The sequence below is a fragment of the Somniosus microcephalus genome, unplaced genomic scaffold (genome assembly GCF_052327205.1).
Source record: "Somniosus microcephalus isolate GS21.2 unplaced genomic scaffold, FLI_Smic_1.0 unresolved_chr8, whole genome shotgun sequence".
NCBI lineage: Eukaryota > Metazoa > Chordata > Chondrichthyes > Squaliformes > Somniosidae > Somniosus > Somniosus microcephalus.
The window spans coordinates 39,071,472-39,097,025 of NW_028225186.1; the positions used below are offsets into that span (position 1 = coordinate 39,071,472).

A 25,554-nucleotide genomic window follows, 5' to 3' on the forward strand; every position below is an offset into this window, starting at 1 on the left:
CATTGGGACCAAGACACTTTAAATGCCCACATTTATGTGTACCTCACAGTGTCAGAACAGTCACGGTTATTATCCGCCTTCCATGTATTATTTTGCCGACTGCATCTCCCTAACAAACTTAGCTGATCACAGCACGGCTATCAGTCAACTCATTGCCAGTGTGAAGAATGCCACATTAGCTACGTGTGCAAGACTCGAATGACAGAGTACCTGGGCCGTGATAATTTACCCTGATATTCATGAGGCCTTAACATTCGCTGCATAAGACAATTCTACCTCTGGTTACCATCCCTCCTGCCATTGGAAAGCGGTTGTCTTTATTTCCTCTATCAAAAGCCTTTGAAATTTTGCAAGCCTTTATTGAATTTCCTCTTAGCCTCCAGAGGAAAGCAATTCCAGCTTGTCCACACCATCAACATCACTGAAGTCGCTTGTCCCTCGGGCCACACTGTAAGACGTCAAACGAGTTCTGTCTGTCGGGGAGTCAAGGGTTATTGGGAACGGGCGGAAAAGTTGCGTTGTTTCGAAGATCTCATCAGCCACGAACTTTTTAAATGGCGGGCTCGAGGGGCTGAATGGCCCAATCCTGCTCCTATTTATTCTTTTGGGGAAGGTTAGTTTCTTAATTATGTAATTTTTGAGCAGCTAAACAACGTTGGAAGGAAACTCCCACGGCACCTAGAAAAGTGCAAAATCTTAGCTCTGCCGTGAGCTCATGCACCTGAGAGGTTAACCCTGTGATTCTCTATCCACAGATCTTCCAGGACCTTCGAAGTGTTTCCAGCATTTAGTCAACAATTCCAGATGCAGTATCTGCTGCATTTTGCTTTACATGTTAACGCAGTGTCCCCGCTTGCATCAACAAAAGCCAAAAACAAATTGTAGCTACCAGAAAATGGAATGTGTTAACTCGGCGTGCATTGGTGGTTCAGGGGTAGAATTCCCGCCTCCCACGCGGGTGACCCTGGTTCGATTCCCGGCCAATGCAGGTTAACATTTTAAACAATTCATTTCATAGCAAACACATCGCTTGAGCATAAATAATATATTAGCTGTATCTGTGCAACTGAATCAAGGGAATGAATGTTCTGCTCCTGTTCCTGTGCAACAGTTTTCAGGGGCTGAATGGCATCCTGTTTCTGCGTAACAGGCTCGATTCTTACTCTGACAGACATTGCATTGCTCACTTCCTCGTTAGTATATTTGTGAGTATCCCCACCTGTCACGCGGGAGACCGGGGTGAAAATCCCCGACGGGGAGGAATTTTAACATCCCCAATTTTAAACCTTTGGGCAGCACCTTAACGTGCTCCTTGGAAAAGATCAACAGCGAAAAATTGAACCTAAAATGATTTTAAACGGTGAGGAACTGTAAAAAAAACTCCTGCATCAATTCCTCGTTAGCATAGTGTTCTCCTTCTGTTTGTCTTTTGTGCGGGGCACTGCGGAACGAGAGAGGACAGGGAAATGCAGATAACAGCGGGAGAAAGCACGTCTGATCTTTCAAGGGGACAGCACTGGCACGATTAGCCGAATGGCCTCATACTGTACTGCAAGCTTCCATGAATCATATTGATATCTGAGATATACCCACACAAAGTGAGCACATATCTGTGTTCGTGTATGTGTTTGAGCCTTTGTCTCAAGCAGTGCATTACTATTTCCTCTGTGTTGTCCTTGGTATTTTGGTGCTGATTATTCAATATCCCGACGGCTTTTCTCTGACTATGTATCACTGAGAAAAGCACAGAAGCAAATAGATTTCAGGTGGACGCCTACACGCACTTGATGCTGTGGTTTCCTGAACATGTCCTTTGTGATCTCGCCTAAAAAATGTCATCTTGTACGAAAAGTTTGCCTGGCGTGAAAGTGACCTGAATTTCAAAGCAGCAAGGAGGAAAGACTGCCTTGTTCTGCTTGCTGGCAGGCCGCTTCGCACAGCTTCCCTGGTGATCTAGTGGATAGGATTCGGCGCTTTCACCGCCGCGGCCCGGGTTCGATTCCCGGTCAGGGAACCAGTGCGTTTTCTGGCTGTTTGAAATGCCAGCAATCAAAGCACCCGCGCGAAACAATGCTTGCACCTCCTCAACCTTTCAATTTTCCACACCGCTGCTGTTGCCTCAACAGTCAGCAGCGCATCATTCGGTACCGAGGTGCAGCATTCGCTTCCTTGCCTCACAGTGTCAGAACAGTCACGGTTATTATCCGTCTTCCATGTATTATTTTGCCGACTGCATCTCCCTAACAAACTTAGCTGATCACAGCACGGCTATCAGTCAACTCATTGCCAGTGTGAAAAATGCCACATTAGCAACGTGTGCAAGACTCGAATGACAGAGTAACTGGGCCGTGATAACTTATCCTGATATTCATGAGGCCTTAACATTCGCTGCATAAGACAATTCTACCTCTGGTTACCATCCCTCCTGCCATTGGAAAGCGTTTGTCTTTATTTCCTCTATCAAAACCCATTGTAATTTTGCAAGCCTCTATTAAATTTCCTCTTAGCCTACAGAGGAAAGCAATCCCAGCTTCTCCACACTGTAAGACGTCAAACGGGTTCTGTATGTCTGATAGACATATATTTCAGCTACAGGGGAGTCAAAGGTCATGGGGAACGGGCGGCAAAGTTGCGTTGTGTCGAAGATCTTATCAGCCACGAACTTTTTAAATGGCGGGCTCGAGGGGCCGAATGGCCCAATCCTGCTCCTATTTTTTCTTTTGGGGGAGGTTAGTTTCTTAATTATGTAATTTTTGAGCAGCTAAACAACGTTGGAAGGAAACTCCCACGGGACGTAGAAAAGTGCAAAATCTTAGCTCTACCGAGAGCTCATGCACCTGAGAGGTTAACCCTGTGTTTCTCTGTCCACAGATCTTCCAGGACCTTCGAAGTGTTTCCAGCATTTAATCAACAATTCCAGATGCAGTATCTGCTGCATATTGCTTTTTATGTTAACGCAGTGTCCCCGCTTGTATTAACAAAAGTCAAAAATAAATTGTAGCTACCAGAAAAGAGAATCGATTAATTCGGCGTGCATTGGTGGTTCAGGGGTAGAATTCTCGCCTGCCACGCGGGAGCCCCGGGTTCGATTCCCGGCCAATGCAGGCTAATTTTTTTAACAATTCATTTCATAGCAAACACATCACATGAGCATAAATAATTTATTAGCTGTACCTGTGCAAGTGGATCAAGGGTATGAATGTTCTGCTCCTGTTGCTGTGCAACAGCTTTGAGGGGCTGAATGGCATCCTGTTCCTGTGTAACAGGCTCGATTCTTACTCTGACAGACATTGCATTGCTCACTTCCTCGTTAGTCTCGTTGTGAGTATCCCCGCCTGTCACGCGGGAGACCGGGGTGAAATTCCCCGACGGGAAGGAATTTTAACATCCCCAATTTTAAACGTTTTGGCAGCACCTTAAAGCGCTCCTTGGAAAAGATCAACAGCGAAAGATTGAACCTAAAACAAGTTTAAACGGTGAGGAAATGCATAAAAACCTCCTGCATCAATTCCTCGTTAGCATAGTGTTCTCCTTCTGTTTGTCTTTTGTGCGGGGCACTGCGGAACGAGGGAGGACAGGGAAATGCAGATAACAGCGGGAGAAAGCACGTCTGATCTTTCAAGTGGACAGAACTGGCACGATTGGCCGAATGGCCTCACACTGTACTGCACGCCTCCATGAATCATATGGATATCTGAGACATACTCACACAAAGTGAGCACACATCTGTGTTCGTGCATATGTTTGAGTCTTTGTCTCAAGCAGTGCATTACTGTTTCCTCTGTATTGTCCTTGATATTTTGGTGCTGATTATTCAATATCCCGACGGCTTTTCTCTGACTGTGTATCTCTGAGAAAAGCACAGAAGCAAATAGATTTCAGGTGGACGCCTACACGCACTTGATGCTTTGGTTTCCTGAACATGTCCTTTGTGATTTCGCCTAAAAAATGTCATCTTGTACGAAAAGTTTGCCTGGCGTGAAAGTGACCTGAATTTCAAAGCAGCAAGGAGGAAAGACTGCCTTGTTCTGCTTGCTGGCAGGCCGCTTCTCACAGCTTCCCTGGTGTTCTAGTGGATAGGATTCGGCGCTTTCACCGCCGCGGCCCGGGTTCGATTCCCGGTCAGGGAACCAGTGCGTTTTCTGGCTGTTTGAAATGCCAGCAATCAAAGCACCACGCGAAACAATGCTTGCACCTCATCAACCTTTCAATTTTCCACACCGCTGCTGTTGCCTCAACAGTCAGCAGCGCATCATTCGGTACCGAGGTGCAGCATTCGCTTCCTTGCCTCACAGTGTCAGAACAGTCACGGTAATTATCCGTCTTCCATGTATTATTTTGCCGACTGCATCTCCCTAACAAACTTAGCTGATCACAGCACGGCTATCAGTCAACTCATTGCCAGTGTGAAAAATGCCACATTAGCAACGTGTGCAAGACTCGAATGACAGAGTAACTGGGCCGTGATAACTTATCCTGATATTCACGAGGCCTTAACATTCGCTGCATAAGACAATTCTACCTCTGGTTACCATCCCTCCTGCCATTGGAAAGCGTTTGTCTTTATTTCCTCTATCAAAACCCATTGTAATTTTGCAAGCCTCTATTAAATTTCCTCTTAGCCTCCAGAGGAAAGCAATCCCAGCTTCTCCACACTATCCCTCGGGCCACACTGTAAGACGTCAAACGGGTTCTGTATGTCTGATAGACATATATTTCAGCTACAGGGGAGTCAAAGGTTATGGGGAACGGGCGGCAAAGTTGCGTTGTGTGGAAGATCTCATCAGCCACGAACTTTTTAAATGGCGGGCTCGAGGGGCCGAATGGCCCAATCCTGCTCCTATTTTTTCTTTTGGGGAAGGTTAGTTTCTTAATTATGTAATTTTTGAGCAGCTAAACAACGTTGGAAGGAAACTCCCACGGGAAGTAGAAAAGTGCAAAATCTTAGCTCTACCGAGAGCTCATGCACCTGAGAGGTTAACCCTGTGTTTCTCTGTCCACAGATCTTCCAGGACCTTCGAAGTGTTTCCAGCATTTAATCAACAATTCCAGATGCAGTATCTGCTGCATATTGCTTTTTATGTTAACGCAGTGTCCCCGCTTGTATTAACAAAAGTCAAAAATAAATTGTAGCTACCAGAAAATAGAATCGATTAAGTGGGCGTGCATTGGTGGTTCAGGGGTAGAATTCTCGCCTGCCACGCGGGAGACCCGGGTTCGATTCCCGGCCAATGCAGGCTAATTTTTTTAACAATTCATTTCATAGCAAACACATCACATGAGCATAAATAATTTATTAGCTGTACCTTTGCAAGTGGATCAAGGGTATGAATGTTCAGCTCCTGTTCCTGTGCAACAGCTTTGAGGGGCTGAATGGCATCCTGTTCCTGTGTAACAGGCTCGATTCTTACTCTGACAGACATTGCATTGCTCACTTCCTCGTTAGTCTCGTTGTGAGTATCCCCGCCTGTCACGCGGGAGACCGGGGTGAAATTCCCCGACGGGAAGGAATTTTAACATCCCCAATTTTAAACGTTTTGGCAGCACCTTAAAGCGCTCCTTGGAAAAGATCAACAGCGAAAGATTGAACCTAAAACAAGTTTAAACGGTGAGGAACTGCATAAAAACCTCCTGCATCAATTCCTCGTTAGCATAGTGTTCTCCTTCTGTTTGTCTTTTGTGCGGGGCACTGCGGAACGAGAGAGGACAGGGAAATGCAGATAACAGCGGGAGAAAGCACGTCTGATCTTTCAAGTGGACAGCACTGGCACGATTGGCCGAATGGCCTCACACTGTACTGCACGCCTCCATGAATCATATGGATATCTGAGACATACTCACACAAAGTGAGCACACATCTGTGTTCGTGCATATGTTTGAGACTTTGTCTCAAGCAGTGCATTACTGTTTCCTCTGTATTGTCCTTGATATTTTGGTGCTGATTATTCAATATCCCGACGGCTTTTCTCTGACTGTGTATCTCTGAGAAAAGCACAGAAGCAAATAGATTTCAGGTGGACGCCTACACGCACTTGATGCTGTGGTTTCCTGAACATGTCCTTTGTGATCTCGCCTAAAAAATGTCATCTTGTACGAAAAGTTTGCCTGGCGTGAAAGTGACCTGAATTTCAAAGCAGCAAGGAGGAAAGACTGCCTTGTTCTGCTTGCTGGCAGGCCGCTTCTCACAGCTTCCCTGGTGGTCTAGTGGATAGGATTCGGCGCTTTCACCGCCGCGGCCCGGGTTCGATTCCCGGTCAGGGAACCAGTGCGTTTTCTGGCTGTTTGAAATGCCAGCAATCAATGCACCGCGCGAAACAATGCTTGCACCTCATCAACCTTTCAATTTTCCACACCGCTGCTGTTGCCTCAACAGTCAGCAGCGCATCATTCGGTACCGAGGTGCAGCATTCGCTTCCTTGCCTCACAGTGTCAGAACAGTCACGGTTATTATCCGTCTTCCATGTATTATTTTGCCGACTGCATCTCCCTAACAAACTTAGCTGATCACAGCACGGCTATCAGTCAACTCATTGCCAGTGTGAAAAATGCCACATTAGCAACGTGTGCAAGACTCGAATGACAGAGTAACTGGGCCGTGATAACTTATCCTGATATTCATGAGGCCTTAACATTCGCTGCATAAGACAATTCTACCTCTGGTTACCATCCCTCCTGCCATTGGAAAGCGTTTGTCTTTATTTCCTCTATCAAAACCCATTGTAATTTTGCAAGCCTCTATTAAATTTCCTCTTAGCCTCCAGAGGAAAGCAATCCCAGCTTCTCCACACTGTAAGACGTCAAACGGGTTCTGTATGTCTGATAGACATATATTTCAGCTACAGGGGAGTCAAAGGTTATGGGGAACGGGCGGCAAAGTTGCGTTGTGTCGAAGATCTTATCAGCCACGAACTTTTTAAATGGTGGGCTCGAGGGGCCGAATGGCCCAATCCTGCTCCTATTTTTTCTTTTGGGGGAGGTTAGTTTCTTAATTATGTAATTTTTGAGCAGCTAAACAACGTTGGAAGGAAACTCCCACGGGACGTAGAAAAGTGCAAAATCTTAGCTCTACCGAGAGCTCATGCACCTGAGAGGTTAACCCTGTGTTTCTCTGTCCACAGATCTTCCAGGACCTTCGAAGTGTTTCCAGCATTTAATCAACAATTCCAGATGCAGTATCTGCTGCATATTGCTTTTTATGTTAACGCAGTGTCCCCGCTTGTATTAACAAAAGTCAAAAATAAATTGTAGCTACCAGAAAATAGAATCGATTAAGTCGGCGTGCATTGGTGGTTCAGGGGTAGAATTCTCGCCTGCCACGCGGGAGACCCGGGTTCGATTCCCGGCCAATGCAGGCTAATTTTTTTAACAATTCATTTCATAGCAAACACATCACATGAGCATAAATAATTTATTAGCTGTACCTGTGCAAGTGGATCAAGGGTATGAATGTTCTGCTCCTGTTGCTTTGCAACAGCTTTGAGGGGCTGAATGGCATCCTGTTCCTGTGTAACAGGCTCGATTCTTACTCTGACAGACATTGCATTGCTCACTTCCTCGTTAGTCTCGTTGTGAGTATCCCCGCCTGTCACGCGGGAGACCGGGGTGAAATTCCCCGACGGGAAGGAATTTTAACATCCCCAATTTTAAACGTTTTGGCAGCACCTTAAAGCGCTCCTTGGAAAAGATCAACAGCGAAAGATTGAACCTAAAACAAGTTTAAACGGTGAGGAACTGCATAAAAACCTCCTGCATCAATTCCTCGTTAGCATAGTGTTCTCCTTCTGTTTGTCTTTTGTGCGGGGCACTGCGGAACGAGAGAGGACAGGGAAATGCAGATAACAGCGGGAGAAAGCACGTCTGATCTTTCAAGTGGACAGAACTGGCACGATTGGCCGAATGGCCTCACACTGTACTGCACGCCTCCATGAATCATATGGATATCTGAGACATACTCACACAAAGTGAGCACACATCTGTGTTCGTGCATATGTTTGAGTCTTTGTCTCAAGCAGTGCATTACTGTTTCCTCTGTATTGTCCTTGATATTTTGGTGCTGATTATTCAATATCCCGACGGCTTTTCTCTGACTGTGTATCTCTGAGAAAAGCACAGAAGCAAATAGATTTCAGGTGGACGCCTACACGCACTTGATGCTTTGGTTTCCTGAACATGTCCTTTGTGATCTCGCCTAAAAAATGTCATCTTGTACGAAAAGTTTGCCTGGCGTGAAAGTGACCTGAATTTCAAAGCAGCAAGGAGGAAAGACTGCCTTGTTCTGCTTGCTGGCAGGCCGCTTCTCACAGCTTCCCTGGTGGTCTAGTGGATAGGATTCGGCGCTTTCACCGCCGCGGCCCGGGTTCGATTCCCGGTCAGGGAACCAGTGCGTTTTCTGGCTGTTTGAAATGCCAGCAATCAAAGCACCGCGCGAAACAATGCTTGCACCTCATCAACCTTTCAATTTTCCACACCGCTGCTGTTGCCTCAACAGTCAGCAGCGCATCATTCGGTACCGAGGTGCAGCATTCGCTTCCTTGCCTCACAGTGTCAGAACAGTCACGGTTATTATCCGTCTTCCATGTATTATTTTGCCGACTGCATCTCCCTAACAAACTTAGCTGATCACAGCACGGCTATCAGTCAACTCATTGCCAGTGTGAAAAATGCCACATTAGCAACGTGTGCAAGACTCGAATGACAGAGTAACTGGGCCGTGATAACTTATCCTGATATTCATGAGGCCTTAACATTCGCTGCATAAGACAATTCTACCTCTGGTTACCATCCCTCCTGCCATTGGAAAGCGTTTGTCTTTATTTCCTCTATCAAAACCCATTGTAATTTTGCAAGCCTCTATTAAATTTCCTCTTAGCCTCCAGAGGAAAGCAATCCCAGCTTCTCCACACTGTAAGACGTCAAACGGGTTCTGTATGTCTGATAGACATATATTTCAGCTACAGGGGAGTCAAAGGTTATGGGGAACGGGCGGCAAAGTTGCGTTGTGTCGAAGATCTCATCAGCCACGAACTTTTTAAATGGCGGGCTCGAGGGGCCGAATGGCCCAATCCTGCTCCTATTTTTTCTTTTGGGGGAGGTTAGTTTCTTAATTATGTAATTTTTGAGCAGCTAAACAACGTTGGAAGGAAACTCCCACGGGACGTAGAAAAGTGCAAAATCTTAGCTCTACCGAGAGCTCATGCACCTGAGAGGTAAACCCTGTGTTTCTCTGTCCACAGATCTTCCAGGACCTTCGAAGTGTTTCCAGCATTTAATCAACAATTCCAGATGCAGTATCTGCTGCATATTGCTTTTTATGTTAACGCAGTGTCCCCGCTTGTATTAACAAAAGTCAAAAATAAATTGTAGCTACCAGAAAATAGAATCGATTAAGTCGGCGTGCATTGGTGGTTCAGGGGTAGAATTCTCGCCTGCCACGCGGGAGACCCGGGTTCGATTCCCGGCCAATGCAGGCTAATTTTTTTAACAATTCATTTCATAGCAAACACATCACATGAGCATAAATAATTTATTAGCTGTACCTGTGCAAGTGGATCAAGGGTATGAATGTTCTGCTCCTGTTGCTTTGCAACAGCTTTGAGGGGCTGAATGGCATCCTGTTCCTGTGTAACAGGCTCGATTCTTACTCTGACAGACATTGCATTGCTCACTTCCTCGTTAGTCTCGTTGTGAGTATCCCCGCCTGTCACGCGGGAGACCGGGGTGAAATTCCCCGACGGGAAGGAATTTTAACATCCCCAATTTTAAACGTTTTGGCAGCACCTTAAAGCGCTCCTTGGAAAAGATCAACAGCGAAAGATTGAACCTAAAACAATTTTAAACGGTGAGGAACTGCATAAAAACCTCCTCCATCAATTCCTCGTTAGCATAGTGTTCTCCTTCTGTTTGTCTTTTGTGCGGGGCACTGCGGAACGAGAGAGGACAGGGAAATGCAGATAACAGCGGGAGAAAGCACGTCTGATCTTTCAAGTGGACAGCACTGGCACGATTGGCCGAATGGCCTCACACTGTACTGCACGCCTCCATGAATCATATGGATATCTGAGACATACTCACACAAAGTGAGCACACATCTGTGTTCGTGCATATGTTTGAGTCTTTGTCTCAAGCAGTGCATTACTGTTTCCTCTGCATTGTCCTTGATATTTTGGTGCTGATTATTCAATGTCCCGACGGATTTTCTCTGACTGTGTATCTCTGAGAAAAGCACAGAAGCAAATAGATTTCAGGTGGACGCCTACACGCACTTGATGCTTTGGTTTCCTGAACATGTCCTTTGTGATCTCGCCTAAAAAATGTCATCTTGTACGAAAAGTTTGCCTGGCGTGAAAGTGACCTGAATTTCAAAGCAGCAAGGAGGAAAGACTGCCTTGTTCTGCTTGCTGGCAGGCCGCTTCTCACAGCTTCCCTGGTGGTCTAGTGGATAGGATTCGGCGCTTTCCCCGCCGCGGCCCGAGTTCGATTCCCGGTCAGGGAACCAGTGCGTTTTCTGGCTGTTTGAAATGCCAGCAATCAAAGCACCGCGCGAAACAATGCTTGCACCTCATCAACCTTTCAATTTTCCACACCGCTGCTGTTGCCTCAACAGTCAGCAGCGCATCATTCGGTACCGAGGTGCAGCATTCGCTTCCTTGCCTCACAGTGTCAGAACAGTCACGGTTATTATCCGTCTTCCATGTATTATTTTGCCGACTGCATCTCCCTAACAAACTTAGCTGATCACAGCACGGCTATCAGTCAACTCATTGCCAGTGTGAAAAATGCCACATTAGCAACGTGTGCAAGACTCGAATGACAGAGTAACTGGGCCGTGATAACTTATCCTGATATTCATGAGGCCTTAACATTCGCTGCATAAGACAATTCTACCTCTGGTTACCATCCCTCCTGCCATTGGAAAGCGTTTGTCTTTATTTCCTCTATCAAAACCCATTGTAATTTTGCAAGCCTCTATTAAATTTCCTCTTAGCCTACAGAGGAAAGCAATCCCAGCTTCTCCACACTGTAAGACGTCAAACGGGTTCTGTATGTCTGATAGACATATATTTCAGCTACAGGGGAGTCAAAGGTCATGGGGAACGGGCGGCAAAGTTGCGTTGTGTCGAAGATCTTATCAGCCACGAACTTTTTAAATGGCGGGCTCGAGGGGCCGAATGGCCCAATCCTGCTCCTATTTTTTCTTTTGGGGGAGGTTAGTTTCTTAATTATGTAATTTTTGAGCAGCTAAACAACGTTGGAAGGAAACTCCCACGGGACGTAGAAAAGTGCAAAATCTTAGCTCTACCGAGAGCTCATGCACCTGAGAGGTTAACCCTGTGTTTCTCTGTCCACAGATCTTCCAGGACCTTCGAAGTGTTTCCAGCATTTAATCAACAATTCCAGATGCAGTATCTGCTGCATATTGCTTTTTATGTTAACGCAGTGTCCCCGCTTGTATTAACAAAAGTCAAAAATAAATTGTAGCTACCAGAAAATAGAATCGATTAAGTCGGCGTGCATTGGTGGTTCAGGGGTAGAATTCTCGCCTGCCACGCGGGAGACCCGGGTTCGATTCCCGGCCAATGCAGGCTAATTTTTTTAACAATTCATTTCATAGCAAACACATCACATGAGCATAAATAATTTATTAGCTGTACCTGTGCAAGTGGATCAAGGGTATGAATGTTCTGCTCCTGTTGCTGTGCAACAGCTTTGAGGGGCTGAATGGCATCCTGTTCCTGTGTAACAGGCTCGATTCTTACTCTGACAGACATTGCATTGCTCACTTCCTCGTTAGTCTCGTTGTGAGTATCCCCGCCTGTCACGCGGGAGACCGGGGTGAAATTCCCCGACGGGAAGGAATTTTAACATCCCCAATTTTAAACGTTTTGGCAGCACCTTAAAGCGCTCCTTGGAAAAGATCAACAGCGAAAGATTGAACCTAAAACAATTTTAAACGGTGAGGAACTGCATAAAAACCTCCTCCATCAATTCCTCGTTAGCATAGTGTTCTCCTTCTGTTTGTCTTTTGTGCGGGGCACTGCGGAACGAGAGAGGACAGGGAAATGCAGATAACAGCGGGAGAAAGCACGTCTGATCTTTCAAGTGGACAGCACTGGCACGATTGGCCGAATGGCCTCACACTGTACTGCACGCCTCCATGAATCATATGGATATCTGAGACATACTCACACAAAGTGAGCACACATCTGTGTTCGTGCATATGTTTGAGTCTTTGTCTCAAGCAGTGCATTACTGTTTCCTCTGCATTGTCCTTGATATTTTGGTGCTGATTATTCAATGTCCCGACGGCTTTTCTCTGACTGTGTATCTCTGAGAAAAGCACAGAAGCAAATAGATTTCAGGTGGACGCCTACACGCACTTGATGCTTTGGTTTCCTGAACATGTCCTTTGTGATCTCGCCTAAAAAATGTCATCTTGTACGAAAAGTTTGCCTGGCGTGAAAGTGACCTGAATTTCAAAGCAGCAAGGAGGAAAGACTGCCTTGTTCTGCTTGCTGGCAGGCCGCTTCTCACAGCTTCCCTGGTGGTCTAGTGGATAGGATTCGGCGCTTTCCCCGCCGCGGCCCGGGTTCGATTCCCGGTCAGGGAACCAGTGCGTTTTCTGGCTGTTTGAAATGCCAGCAATCAAAGCACCGCGCGAAACAATGCTTGCACCTCATCAACCTTTCAATTTTCCACACCGCTGCTGTTGCCTCAACAGTCAGCAGCGCATCATTCGGTACCGAGGTGCAGCATTCGCTTCCTTGCCTCACAGTGTCAGAACAGTCACGGTTATTATCCGTCTTCCATGTATTATTTTGCCGACTGCATCTCCCTAACAAACTTAGCTGATCACAGCACGGCTATCAGTCAACTCATTGCCAGTGTGAAAAATGCCACATTAGCAACGTGTGCAAGACTCGAATGACAGAGTAACTGGGCCGTGATAACTTATCCTGATATTCATGAGGCCTTAACATTCGCTGCATAAGACAATTCTACCTCTGGTTACCATCCCTCCTGCCATTGGAAAGCGTTTGTCTTTATTTCCTCTATCAAAACCCATTGTAATTTTGCAAGCCTCTATTAAATTTCCTCTTAGCCTCCAGAGGAAAGCAATCCCAGCTTCTCCACACTGTAAGACGTCAAACGGGTTCTGTATGTCTGATAGACATATATTTCAGCTACAGGGGAGTCAAAGGTCATGGGGAACGGGCGGCAAAGTTGCGTTGTGTCGAAGATCTTATCAGCCACGAACTTTTTAAATGGCGGGCTCGAGGGGCCGAATGGCCCAATCCTGCTCCTATTTTTTCTTTTGGGGGAGGTTAGTTTCTTAATTATGTAATTTTTGAGCAGCTAAACAACGTTGGAAGGAAACTCCCACGGGACGTAGAAAAGTGCAAAATCTTAGCTCTACCGAGAGCTCATGCACCTGAGAGGTTAACCCTGTGTTTCTCTGTCCACAGATCTTCCAGGACCTTCGAAGTGTTTCCAGCATTTAATCAACAATTCCAGATGCAGTATCTGCTGCATATTGCTTTTTATGTTAACGCAGTGTCCCCGCTTGTATTAACAAAAGTCAAAAATAAATTGTAGCTACCAGAAAATAGAATCGATTAAGTCGGCGTGCATTGGTGGTTCAGGGGTAGAATTCTCGCCTGCCACGCGGGAGACCCGGGTTCGATTCCCGGCCAATGCAGGCTAATTTTTTTAAACAATTCATTTCATAGCAAACACATCACATGAGCATAAATAATTTATTAGCTGTACCTGTGCAAGTGGATCAAGGGTATGAATGTTCTGCTCCTGTTGCTGTGCAACAGCTTTGAGGGGCTGAATGGCATCCTGTTCCTGTGTAACAGGCTCGATTCTTACTCTGACAGACATTGCATTGCTCACTTCCTCGTTAGTCTCGTTGTGAGTATCCCCGCCTGTCACGCGGGAGACCGGGGTGAAATTCCCCGACGGGAAGGAATTTTAACATCCCCAATTTTAAACGTTTTGGCAGCACCTTAAAGCGCTCCTTGGAAAAGATCAACAGCGAAAGATTGAACCTAAAACAAGTTTAAACGGTGAGGAACTGCATAAAAACCTCCTCCATCAATTCCTCGTTAGCATAGTGTTCTCCTTCTGTTTGTCTTTTGTGCGGGGCACTGCGGAACGAGAGAGGACAGGGAAATGCAGATAACAGCGGGAGAAAGCACGTCTGATCTTTCAAGTGGACAGAACTGGCACGATTGGCCGAATGGCCTCACACTGTACTGCACGCCTCCATGAATCATATGGATATCTGAGACATACTCACACAAAGTGAGCACACATCTGTGTTCGTGCATATGTTTGAGTCTTTGTCTCAAGCAGTGCATTACTGTTTCCTCTGTATTGTCCTTGATATTTTGGTGCTGATTATTCAATATCCCGACGGCTTTTCTCTGACTGTGTATCTCTGAGAAAAGCACAGAAGCAAATAGATTTCAGGTGGACGCCTACACGCACTTGATGCTTTGGTTTCCTGATCATGTCCTTTGTGATCTCGCCTAAAAAATGTCATCTTGTACGAAAAGTTTGCCTGGCGTGAAAGTGACCTGAATTTCAAAGCAGCAAGGAGGAAAGACTGCCTTGTTCTGCTTGCTGGCAGGCCGCTTCTCACAGCTTCCCTGGTGGTCTAGTGGATAGGATTCGGCGCTTTCACCGCCGCGGCCTGGGTTCGATTCCCGGTCAGGGAACCAGTGCGTTTTCTGGCTGTTTGAAATGCCAGCAATCAAAGCACCGCGCGAAACAATGCTTGCACCTCATCAACCTTTCAATTTTCCACACCGCTGCTGTTGCCTCAACAGTCAGCAGCGCATCATTCGGTACCGAGGTGCAGCATTCGCTTCCTTGCCTCACAGTGTCAGAACAGTCACGGTTATTATCCGTCTTCCATGTATTATTTTGCCGACTGCATCTCCCTAACAAACTTAGCTGATCACAGCACGGCTATCAGTCAACTCATTGCCAGTGTGAAAAATGCCACATTAGCAACGTGTGCAAGACTCGAATGACAGAGTAACTGGGCCGTGATAACTTATCCTGATATTCATGAGGCCTTAACATTCGCTGCATAAGACAATTCTACCTCTGGTTACCATCCCTCCTGCCATTGGAAAGCGTTTGTCTTTATTTCCTCTATCAAAACCCATTGTAATTTTGCAAGCCTCTATTAAATTTCCTCTTAGCCTACAGAGGAAAGCAATCCCAGCTTCTCCACACTGTAAGACGTCAAACGGGTTCTGTATGTCTGATAGACATATATTTCAGCTACAGGGGAGTCAAAGGTCATGGGGAACGGGCGGCAAAGTTGCGTTGTGTCGAAGATCTTATCAGCCACGAACTTTTTAAATGGCGGGCTCGAGGGGCCGAATGGCCCAATCCTGCTCCTATTTTTTCTTTTCGGGGAGGTTAGTTTCTTAATTATGTAATTTTTGAGCAGCTAAACAACGTTGGAAGGAAACTCCCACGGGACGTAGAAAAGTGCAAAATCTTAGCTCTACCGAGAGCTCATGCACCTGAGAGGTTAACCCTGTGTTTCTCTGTCCACAGATCTTCCAGGACCTTCGAAGTGTTTCCAGCATTTAATCAACAATTCCAGATGCAGTATCTGCTGCATATTGCTTTTTATGTTAACGCAGTGTCCCCGCTTGTATTAACAAAAGTCAAAAATAAATTGTAGCTACCAGAAAATAGAATCGATTAAGTCGGCGTGCATTGGTGGTTCAGGGGTAGAATTCTCGCCTGCCACGCGGGAGACCCGGGTTCGATTCCCGGCCAATGCAGGCTAATTTTTTTAACAATTCATTTCATAGCAAACACATCACATGAGCATAAATAATTTATTAGCTGTACCTGTGCAAGTGGATCAAGGGTATGAATGTTCTGCTCCTGTTGCTGTGCAACAGCTTTGAGGGGCTGAATGGCATCCTGTTCCTGTGTAACAGGCTCGATTCTTACTCTGACAGACATTGCATTGCTCACTTCCTCGTTAGTCTCGTTGTGAGTATCCCCGCCTGTCACGCGGGAGACCGGGGTGAAATTCCCCGACGGGAAGGAATTTTAACATCCCCAATTTTAAACGTTTTGGCAGCACCTTAAAGCGCTCCTTGGAAAAGATCAACAGCGAAAGATTGAAACTAAAACAATTTTAAACGGTGAGGAACTGCATAAAAACCTCCTCCATCAATTCCTCGTTAGCATAGTGTTCTCCTTCTGTTTGTCTTTTGTGCGGGGCACTGCGGAACGAGAGAGGACAGGGAAATGCAGATAACAGCGGGAGAAAGCACGTCTGATCTTTCAAGTGGACAGCACTGGCACGATTGGCCGAATGGCCTCACACTGTACTGCACGCCTCCATGAATCATATGGATATCTGAGACATACTCACACAAAGTGAGCACACATCTGTGTTCGTGCATATGTTTGAGTCTTTGTCTCAAGCAGTGCATTACTCTTTCCTCTGCATTGTCCTTGATATTTTGGTGCTGATTATTCAATATCCCGACGGCTTTTCTCTGACTGTGTATCTCTGAGAAAAGCACAGAAGCAAATAGATTTCAGGTGGACGCCTACACGCACTTGATGCTTTGGTTTCCTGAACATGTCCTTTGTGATCTCGCCTAAAAAATGTCATCTTGTACGAAAAGTTTGCCTGGCGTGAAAGTGACCTGAATTTCAAAGCAGCAAGGAGGAAAGACTGCCTTGTTCTGCTTGCTGGCAGGCCGCTTCTCACAGCTTACCTGGTGGTCTAGTGGATAGGATTCGGCGCTTTCACCGCCGCGGCCCGGGTTCGATTCCCGGTCAGGGGACCAGTGCGTTTTCTGGCTGTTTGAAATGCCAGCAATCAAAGCACCGCGCGAAACAATGCTTGCACCTCATCAACCTTTCAATTTTCCACACCGCTGCTGTTGCCTCAACAGTCAGCAGCGCATCATTCGGTACCGAGGTGCAGCATTCGCTTCCTTGCCTCACAGTGTCAGAACAGTCACGGTTATTATCCGTCTTCCATGTATTATTTTGCCGACTGCATCTCCCTAACAAACTTAGCTGATCACAGCACGGCTATCAGTCAACTCATTGCCAGTGTGAAAAATGCCACATTAGCAACGTGTGCAAGACTCGAATGACAGAGTAACTGGGCCGTGATAACTTATCCTGATATTCATGAGGCCTTAACATTCGCTGCATAAGACAATTCTACCTCTGGTTACCATCCCTCCTGCCATTGGAAAGCGTTTGTCTTTATTTCCTCTATCAAAACCCATTGTAATTTTGCAAGCCTCTATTAAATTTCCTCTTAGCCTCCAGAGGAAAGCAATCCCAGCTTCTCCACACTGTAAGACGTCAAACGGGTTCTGTATGTCTGATAGACATATATTTCAGCTACAGGGGAGTCAAAGGTCATGGGGAACGGGCGGCAAAGTTGCGTTGTGTCGAAGATCTTATCAGCCACGAACTTTTTAAATGGCGGGCTCGAGGGGCCGAATGGCCCAATCCTGCTCCTATTTTTTCTTTTGGGGGAGGTTAGTTTCTTAATTATGTAATTTTTGAGCAGCTAAACAACGTTGGAAGGAAACTCCCACGGGACGTAGAAAAGTGCAAAATCTTAGCTCTACCGAGAGCTCATGCACCTGAGAGGTTAACCCTGTGTTTCTCTGTCCACAGATCTTCCAGGACCTTCGAAGTGTTTCCAGCATTTAATCAACAATTCCAGATGCAGTATCTGCTGCATATTGCTTTTTATGTTAACGCAGTGTCCCCGCTTGTATTAACAAAAGTCAAAAATAAATTGTAGCTACCAGAAAATAGAATCGATTAAGTCGGCGTGCATTGGTGGTTCAGGGGTAGAATTCTCGCCTGCCACGCGGGAGACCCGGGTTCGATTCCCGGCCAATGCAGGCTAATTTTTTTAAACAATTCATTTCATAGCAAACACATCACATGAGCATAAATAATTTATTAGCTGTACCTGTGCAAGTGGATCAAGGGTATGAATGTTCTGCTCCTGTTGCTGTGCAACAGCTTTGAGGGGCTGAATGGCATCCTGTTCCTGTGTAACAGGCTCGATTCTTACTCTGACAGACATTGCATTGCTCACTTCCTCGTTAGTCTCGTTGTGAGTATCCCCGCCTGTCACGCGGGAGACCGGGGTGAAATTCCCCGACGGGAAGGAATTTTAACATCCCCAATTTTAAACGTTTTGGCAGCACCTTAAAGCGCTCCTTGGAAAAGATCAACAGCGAAAGATTGAACCTAAAACAAGTTTAAACGGTGAGGAACTGCATAAAAACCTCCTCCATCAATTCCTCGTTAGCATAGTGTTCTCCTTCTGTTTGTCTTTTGTGCGGGGCACTGCGGAACGAGAGAGGACAGGGAAATGCAGATAACAGCGGGAGAAAGCACGTCTGATCTTTCAAGTGGACAGCACTGGCACGATTGGCCGAATGGCCTCACACTGTACTGCACGCCTCCATGAATCATATGGATATCTGAGACATACTCACACAAAGTGAGCACACATCTGTGTTCGTGCATATGTTTGAGTCTTTGTCTCAAGCAGTGCATTACTGTTTCCTCTGCATTGTCCTTGATATTTTGGTGCTGATTATTCAATGTCCCGACGGCTTTTCTCTGACTGTGTATCTCTGAGAAAAGCACAGAAGCAAATAGATTTCAGGTGGACGCCTACACGCACTTGATGCTTTGGTTTCCTGAACATGTCCTTTGTGATCTCGCCTAAAAAATGTCATCTTGTACGAAAAGTTTGCCTGGCGTGAAAGTGACCTGAATTTCAAAGCAGCAAGGAGGAAAGACTGCCTTGTTCTGCTTGCTGGCAGGCCGCTTCTCACAGCTTCCCTGGTGGTCTAGTGGATAGGATTCGGCGCTTTCCCCGCCGCGGCCCGGGTTCGATTCCCGGTCAGGGAACCAGTGCGTTTTCTGGCTGTTTGAAATGCCAGCAATCAAAGCACCGCGCGAAACAATGCTTGCACCTCATCAACCTTTCAATTTTCCACACCGCTGCTGTTGCCTCAACAGTCAGCAGCGCATCATTCGGTACCGAGGTGCAGCATTCGCTTCCTTGCCTCACAGTGTCAGAACAGTCACGGTTATTATCCGTCTTCCATGTATTATTTTGCCGACTGCATCTCCCTAACAAACTTAGCTGATCACAGCACGGCTATCAGTCAACTCATTGCCAGTGTGAAAAATGCCACATTAGCAACGTGTGCAAGACTCGAATGACAGAGTAACTGGGCCGTGATAACTTATCCTGATATTCATGAGGCCTTAACATTCGCTGCATAAGACAATTCTACCTCTGGTTACCATCCCTCCTGCCATTGGAAAGCGTTTGTCTTTATTTCCTCTATCAAAACCCATTGTAATTTTGCAAGCCTCTATTAAATTTCCTCTTAGCCTCCAGAGGAAAGCAATCCCAGCTTCTCCACACTATCCCTCGGGCCACACTGTAAGACGTCAAACGGGTTCTGTATGTCTGATAGACATATATTTCAGCTACAGGGGAGTCAAAGGTTATGGGGAACGGGCGGCAAAGTTGCGTTGTGTCGAAGATCTCATCAGCCACGAACTTTTTAAATGGCGGGCTCGAGGGGCCGAATGGCCCAATCCTGCTCCTATTTTTTCTTTTGGGGAAGGTTAGTTTCTTAATTATGTAATTTTTGAGCAGCTAAACAACGTTGGAAGGAAACTCCCACGGGAAGTAGAAAAGTGCAAAATCTTAGCTCTACCGAGAGCTCATGCACCTGAGAGGTTAACCCTGTGTTTCTCTGTCCACAGATCTTCCAGGACCTTCGAAGTGTTTCCAGCATTTAATCAACAATTCCAGATGCAGTATCTGCTGCATATTGCTTTTTATGTTAACGCAGTGTCCCCGCTTGTATTAACAAAAGTCAAAAATAAATTGTAGCTACCAGAAAATAGAATCGATTAAGTCGGCGTGCATTGGTGGTTCAGGGGTAGAATTCTCGCCTGCCACGCGGGAGACCCGGGTTCGATTCCCGGCCAATGCAGGCTAATTTTTTTAACAATTCATTTCATAGCAAACACATCACATGAGCATAAATAATTTATTAGCTGTACCTGTGCAAGTGGATCAAGGGTATGAATGTTCTGCTCCTGTTGCTGTGCAACAGCTTTGAGGGGCTGAATGGCATCCTGTTCCTGTGTAACAGGCTCGATTCTTACTCTGACAGACATTGCATTGCTCACTTCCTCGTTAGTCTCGTTGTGAGTATCCCCGCCTGTCACGCGGGAGACCGGGGTGAAATTCCCCGACGGGAAGGAATTTTAACATCCCCAATTTTAAACGTTTTGGCAGCACCTTAAAGCGCTCCTTGGAAAAGATCAACAGCGAAAGATTGAACCTAAAACAAGTTTAAACGGTGAGGAACTGCATAAAAACCTCCTGCATCAATTCCTCGTTAGCATAGTGTTCTCCTTCTGTTTGTCTTTTGTGCGGGGCACTGCGGAACGAGAGAGGACAGGGAAATGCAGATAACAGCGGGAGAAAGCACGTCTGATCTTTCAAGTGGACAGAACTGGCACGATTGGCCGAATGGCCTCACACTGTACTGCACGCCTCCATGAATCATATGGATATCTGAGACATACTCACACAAAGTGAGCACACATCTGTGTTCGTGCATATGTTTGAGTCTTTGTCTCAAGCAGTGCATTACTGTTTCCTCTGTATTGTCCTTGATATTTTGGTGCTGATTATTCAATATCCCGACGGCTTTTCTCTGACTGTGTATCTCTGAGAAAAGCACAGAAGCAAATAGATTTCAGGTGGACGCCTACACGCACTTGATGCTTTGGTTTCCTGAACATGTCCTTTGTGATCTCGCCTAAAAAATGTCATCTTGTACGAAAAGTTTGCCTGGCGTGAAAGTGACCTGAATTTCAAAGCAGCAAGGAGGAAAGACTGCCTTGTTCTGCTTGCTGGCAGGCCGCTTCGCACAGCTTCCCTGGTGGTCTAGTGGATAGGATTCGGCGCTTTCACCGCCGCGGCCCGGGTTCGATTCCCGGTCAGGGAACCAGTGCGTTTTCTGGCTGTTTGAAATGCCAGCAATCAAAGCACCACGCGAAACAATGCTTGCACCTCATCAACCTTTCAATTTTCCACACCGCTGCTGTTGCCTCAACAGTCAGCAGCGCATCATTCGGTACCGAGGTGCAGCATTCGCTTCCTTGCCTCACAGTGTCAGAACAGTCACGGTAATTATCCGTCTTCCATGTATTATTTTGCCGACTGCATCTCCCTAACAAACTTAGCTGATCACAGCACGGCTATCAGTCAACTCATTGCCAGTGTGAAAAATGCCACATTAGCAACGTGTGCAAGACTCGAATGACAGAGTAACTGGGCCGTGATAACTTATCCTGATATTCATGAGGCCTTAACATTCGCTGCATAGGACAATTCTACCTCTGGTTACCATCCCTCCTGCCATTGGAAAGCGTTTGTCTTTATTTCCTCTATCAAAACCCATTGTAATTTTGCAAGCCTCTATTAAATTTCCTCTTAGCCTCCAGAGGAAAGCAATCCCAGCTTCTCCACACTATCCCTCGGGCCACACTGTAAGACGTCAAACGGGTTCTGTATGTCTGATAGACATATATTTCAGCTACAGGGGAGTCAAAGGTTATGGGGAACGGGCGGCAAAGTTGCGTTGTGTCGAAGATCTCATCAGCCACGAACTTTTTAAATGGCGGGCTCGAGGGGCCGAATGGCCCAATCCTGCTCCTATTTTTTCTTTTGGGGAAGGTTAGTTTCTTAATTATGTAATTTTTGAGCAGCTAAACAACGTTGGAAGGAAACTCCCACGGGAAGTAGAAAAGTGCAAAATCTTAGCTCTACCGAGAGCTCATGCACCTGAGAGGTTAACCCTGTGTTTCTCTGTCCACAGATCTTCCAGGACCTTCGAAGTGTTTCCAGCATTTAATCAACAATTCCAGATGCAGTATCTGCTGCATATTGCTTTTTATGTTAACGCAGTGTCCCCGCTTGTATTAACAAAAGTCAAAAATAAATTGTAGCTACCAGAAAATAGAATCGATTAAGTCGGCGTGCATTGGTGGTTCAGGGGTAGAATTCTCGCCTGCCACGCGGGAGACCCGGGTTCGATTCCCGGCCAATGCAGGCTAATTTTTTTAACAATTCATTTCATAGCAAACACATCACATGAGCATAAATAATTTATTAGCTGTACCTGTGCAAGTGGATCAAGGGTATGAATGTTCTGCTCCTGTTGCTGTGCAACAGCTTTGAGGGGCTGAATGGCATCCTGTTCCTGTGTAACAGGCTCGATTCTTACTCTGACAGACATTGCATTGCTCACTTCCTCGTTAGTCTCGTTGTGAGTATCCCCGCCTGTCACGCGGGAGACCGGGGTGAAATTCCCCGACGGGAAGGAATTTTAACATCCCCAATTTTAAACGTTTTGGCAGCACCTTAAAGCGCTCCTTGGAAAAGATCAACAGCGAAAGATTGAACCTAAAACAAGTTTAAACGGTGAGGAACTGCATAAAAACCTCCTGCATCAATTCCTCGTTAGCATAGTGTTCTCCTTCTGTTTGTCTTTTGTGCGGGGCACTGCGGAACGAGAGAGGACAGGGAAATGCAGATAACAGCGGGAGAAAGCACGTCTGATCTTTCAAGTGGACAGCACTGGCACGATTGGCCGAATGGCCTCACACTGTACTGCACGCCTCCATGAATCATATGGATATCTGAGACATACTCACACAAAGTGAGCACACATCTGTGTTCGTGCATATGTTTGAGTCTTTGTCTCAAGCAGTGCATTACTGTTTCCTCTGTATTGTCCTTGATATTTTGGTGCTGATTATTCAATATCCCGACGGCTTTTCTCTGACTGTGTATCTCTGAGAAAAGCACAGAAGCAAATAGATTTCAGGTGGACGCCTACACGCACTTGATGCTGTGGTTTCCTGAACATGTCCTTTGTGATCTCGCCTAAAAAATGTCATCTTGTACGAAAAGTTTGCCTGGCGTGAAAGTGACCTGAATTTCAAAGCAGCAAGGAGGAAAGACTGCCTTGTTCTGCTTGCTGGCAGGCCGCTTCTCACAGCTTCCCTGGTGGTCTAGTGGATAGGATTCGGCGCTTTCACCGCCGCGCCCCGGGTTCGATTCCCGGTCAGGGAACCAGTGCGCTTTCTGGCTGTTTGAAATGCCAGCAATCAAAGCACCCGCGCGAAACAATGCTTGCACCTCATCAACCTTTCAATTTTCCACACCGCTGCTGTTGCCTCAACAGTCAGCAGCGCATCATTCGGTACCGAGGTGCAGCATTCGCTTCCTTGCCTCACAGTGTCAGAACAGTCACGGTTATTATCCGTCTTCCATGTATTATTTTGCCGACTGCATCTCCCTAACAAACTTAGCTGATCACAGCACGGCTATCAGTCAACTCATTGCCAGTGTGAAAAATGCCACATTAGCAACGTGTGCAAGACTCGAATGACAGAGTAACTGGGCCGTGATAACTTATCCTGATATTCATGAGGCCTTAACATTCGCTGCATAAGACAATTCTACCTCTGGTTACCATCCCTCCTGCCATTGGAAAGCGTTTGTCTTTATTTCCTCTATCAAAACCCATTGTAATTTTGCAAGCCTCTATTAAATTTCCTCTTAGCCTCCAGAGGAAAGCAATCCCAGCTTCTCCACACTATCCCTCGGGCCACACTGTAAGACGTCAAACGGGTTCTGTATGTCTGATAGACATATATTTCAGCTACAGGGGAGTCAAAGGTTATGGGGAACGGGCGGCAAAGTTGCGTTGTGTCGAAGATCTCATCAGCCACGAACTTTTTAAATGGCGGGCTCGAGGGGCCGAATGGCCCAATCCTGCTCCTATTTTTTCTTTTGGGGAAGGTTAGTTTCTTAATTATGTAATTTTTGAGCAGCTAAACAACGTTGGAAGGAAACTCCCACGGGAAGTAAAAAAGTGCAAAATCTTAGCTCTACCGAGAGCTCATGCACCTGAGAGGTTAACCCTGTGTTTCGCTGTCCACAGATCTTCCAGGACCTTCGAAGTGTTTCCAGCATTTAATCAACAATTCCAGATGCAGTATCTGCTGCATATTGCTTTTTATGTTAACGCAGTGTCCCCGCTTGTATTAACAAAAGTCAAAAATAAATTGTAGCTACCAGAAAATAGAATCGATTAAGTCGGCGTGCATTGGTGGTTCAGGGGTAGAATTCTCGCCTGCCACGCGGGAGACCCGGGTTCGATTCCCGGCCAATGCAGGCTAATTTTTTTAACAATTCATTTCATAGCAAACACATCACATGAGCATAAATAATTTATTAGCTGTACCTGTGCAAGTGGATCAAGGGTATGAATGTTCTGCTCCTGTTGCTGTGCAACAGCTTTGAGGGGCTGAATGGCATCCTGTTCCTGTGTAACAGGCTCGATTCTTACTCTGACAGACATTGCATTGCTCACTTCCTCGTTAGTCTCGTTGTGAGTATCCCCGCCTGTCACGCGGGAGACCGGGGTGAAATTCCCCGACGGGAAGGAATTTTAACATCCCCAATTTTAAACGTTTTGGCAGCACCTTAAAGCGCTCCTTGGAAAAGATCAACAGCGAAAGATTGAACCTAAAACAAGTTTAAACGGTGAGGAACTGCATAAAAACCTCCTGCATCAATTCCTCGTTAGCATAGTGTTCTCCTTCTGTTTGTCTTTTGTGCGGGGCACTGCGGAACGAGAGAGGACAGGGAAATGCAGATAACAGCGGGAGAAAGCACGTCTGATCTTTCAAGTGGACAGAACTGGCACGATTGGCCGAATGGCCTCACACTGTACTGCACGCCTCCATGAATCATATGGATATCTGAGACATACTCACACAAAGTGAGCACACATCTGTGTTCGTGCATATGTTTGAGTCTTTGTCTCAAGCAGTGCATTACTGTTTCCTCTGTATTGTCCTTGATATTTTGGTGCTGATTATTCAATATCCCGACGGCTTTTCTCTGACTGTGTATCTCTGAGAAAAGCACAGAAGCAAATAGATTTCAGGTGGACGCCTACACGCACTTGATGCTTTGGTTTCCTGAACATGTCCTTTGTGATCTCGCCTAAAAAATGTCATCTTGTACGAAAAGTTTGCCTGGCGTGAAAGTGACCTGAATTTCAAAGCAGCAAGGAGGAAAGACTGCCTTGTTCTGCTTGCTGGCAGGCCGCTTCTCACAGCTTCCCTGGTGGTCTAGTGAATAGGATTCGGCGCTTTCACCGCCGCGGCCCGGGTTCGATTCCCGGTCAGGGAACCAGTGCGTTTTCTGGCTGTTTGAAATGCCAGCAATCAAAGCACCGCGCGAAACAATGCTTGCACCTCATCAACCTTTCAATTTTCCACACCGCTGCTGTTGCCTCAACAGTCAGCAGCGCATCATTCGGTACCGAGGTGCAGCATTCGCTTCCTTGCCTCACAATGTCAGAACAGTCACGGTTATTATCCGTCTTCCATGTA

At 46.2% G+C, this 25,554-nt stretch overlaps 16 non-coding genes across 16 annotated transcripts; all 16 read left to right on the forward strand.

Moving 5' to 3' along the window:
- Positions 1 to 917: 917 nt before the first annotated feature.
- Positions 918 to 988, forward strand: trnag-ccc (transfer RNA glycine (anticodon CCC)). Its single transcript has one exon. It is a non-coding gene; the product is annotated as a tRNA-Gly (tRNA).
- A 2,045-nt stretch (positions 989 to 3,033) lies between these two features.
- Positions 3,034 to 3,104, forward strand: trnag-gcc (transfer RNA glycine (anticodon GCC)). The gene has a single exon. It is a non-coding gene; the product is annotated as a tRNA-Gly (tRNA).
- Positions 3,105 to 5,165: 2,061 nt separating this feature from the next.
- On the forward strand, positions 5,166 to 5,236 carry trnag-gcc (transfer RNA glycine (anticodon GCC)). The gene has a single exon. It is a non-coding gene; the product is annotated as a tRNA-Gly (tRNA).
- Positions 5,237 to 6,190: 954 nt separating this feature from the next.
- Positions 6,191 to 6,262, forward strand: trnae-uuc (transfer RNA glutamic acid (anticodon UUC)). The gene has a single exon. It is a non-coding gene; the product is annotated as a tRNA-Glu (tRNA).
- A 1,018-nt stretch (positions 6,263 to 7,280) lies between these two features.
- trnag-gcc (transfer RNA glycine (anticodon GCC)) lies at positions 7,281 to 7,351 on the forward strand. Its single transcript has one exon. It is a non-coding gene; the product is annotated as a tRNA-Gly (tRNA).
- A 954-nt stretch (positions 7,352 to 8,305) lies between these two features.
- trnae-uuc (transfer RNA glutamic acid (anticodon UUC)) lies at positions 8,306 to 8,377 on the forward strand. Its single transcript has one exon. It is a non-coding gene; the product is annotated as a tRNA-Glu (tRNA).
- Positions 8,378 to 9,395: 1,018 nt separating this feature from the next.
- Positions 9,396 to 9,466, forward strand: trnag-gcc (transfer RNA glycine (anticodon GCC)). Its single transcript has one exon. It is a non-coding gene; the product is annotated as a tRNA-Gly (tRNA).
- A 2,044-nt stretch (positions 9,467 to 11,510) lies between these two features.
- trnag-gcc (transfer RNA glycine (anticodon GCC)) lies at positions 11,511 to 11,581 on the forward strand. Its single transcript has one exon. It is a non-coding gene; the product is annotated as a tRNA-Gly (tRNA).
- A 2,044-nt stretch (positions 11,582 to 13,625) lies between these two features.
- Positions 13,626 to 13,696, forward strand: trnag-gcc (transfer RNA glycine (anticodon GCC)). Its single transcript has one exon. It is a non-coding gene; the product is annotated as a tRNA-Gly (tRNA).
- A 2,045-nt stretch (positions 13,697 to 15,741) lies between these two features.
- Positions 15,742 to 15,812, forward strand: trnag-gcc (transfer RNA glycine (anticodon GCC)). Its single transcript has one exon. It is a non-coding gene; the product is annotated as a tRNA-Gly (tRNA).
- Positions 15,813 to 17,856: 2,044 nt separating this feature from the next.
- Positions 17,857 to 17,927, forward strand: trnag-gcc (transfer RNA glycine (anticodon GCC)). Its single transcript has one exon. It is a non-coding gene; the product is annotated as a tRNA-Gly (tRNA).
- A 2,062-nt stretch (positions 17,928 to 19,989) lies between these two features.
- On the forward strand, positions 19,990 to 20,060 carry trnag-gcc (transfer RNA glycine (anticodon GCC)). Its single transcript has one exon. It is a non-coding gene; the product is annotated as a tRNA-Gly (tRNA).
- Positions 20,061 to 21,014: 954 nt separating this feature from the next.
- Positions 21,015 to 21,086, forward strand: trnae-uuc (transfer RNA glutamic acid (anticodon UUC)). The gene has a single exon. It is a non-coding gene; the product is annotated as a tRNA-Glu (tRNA).
- Positions 21,087 to 22,121: 1,035 nt separating this feature from the next.
- trnag-gcc (transfer RNA glycine (anticodon GCC)) lies at positions 22,122 to 22,192 on the forward strand. Its single transcript has one exon. It is a non-coding gene; the product is annotated as a tRNA-Gly (tRNA).
- Positions 22,193 to 23,146: 954 nt separating this feature from the next.
- On the forward strand, positions 23,147 to 23,218 carry trnae-uuc (transfer RNA glutamic acid (anticodon UUC)). The gene has a single exon. It is a non-coding gene; the product is annotated as a tRNA-Glu (tRNA).
- A 1,036-nt stretch (positions 23,219 to 24,254) lies between these two features.
- trnag-gcc (transfer RNA glycine (anticodon GCC)) lies at positions 24,255 to 24,325 on the forward strand. Its single transcript has one exon. It is a non-coding gene; the product is annotated as a tRNA-Gly (tRNA).
- The last annotated feature ends 1,229 nt before the right edge of the window (positions 24,326 to 25,554 follow it).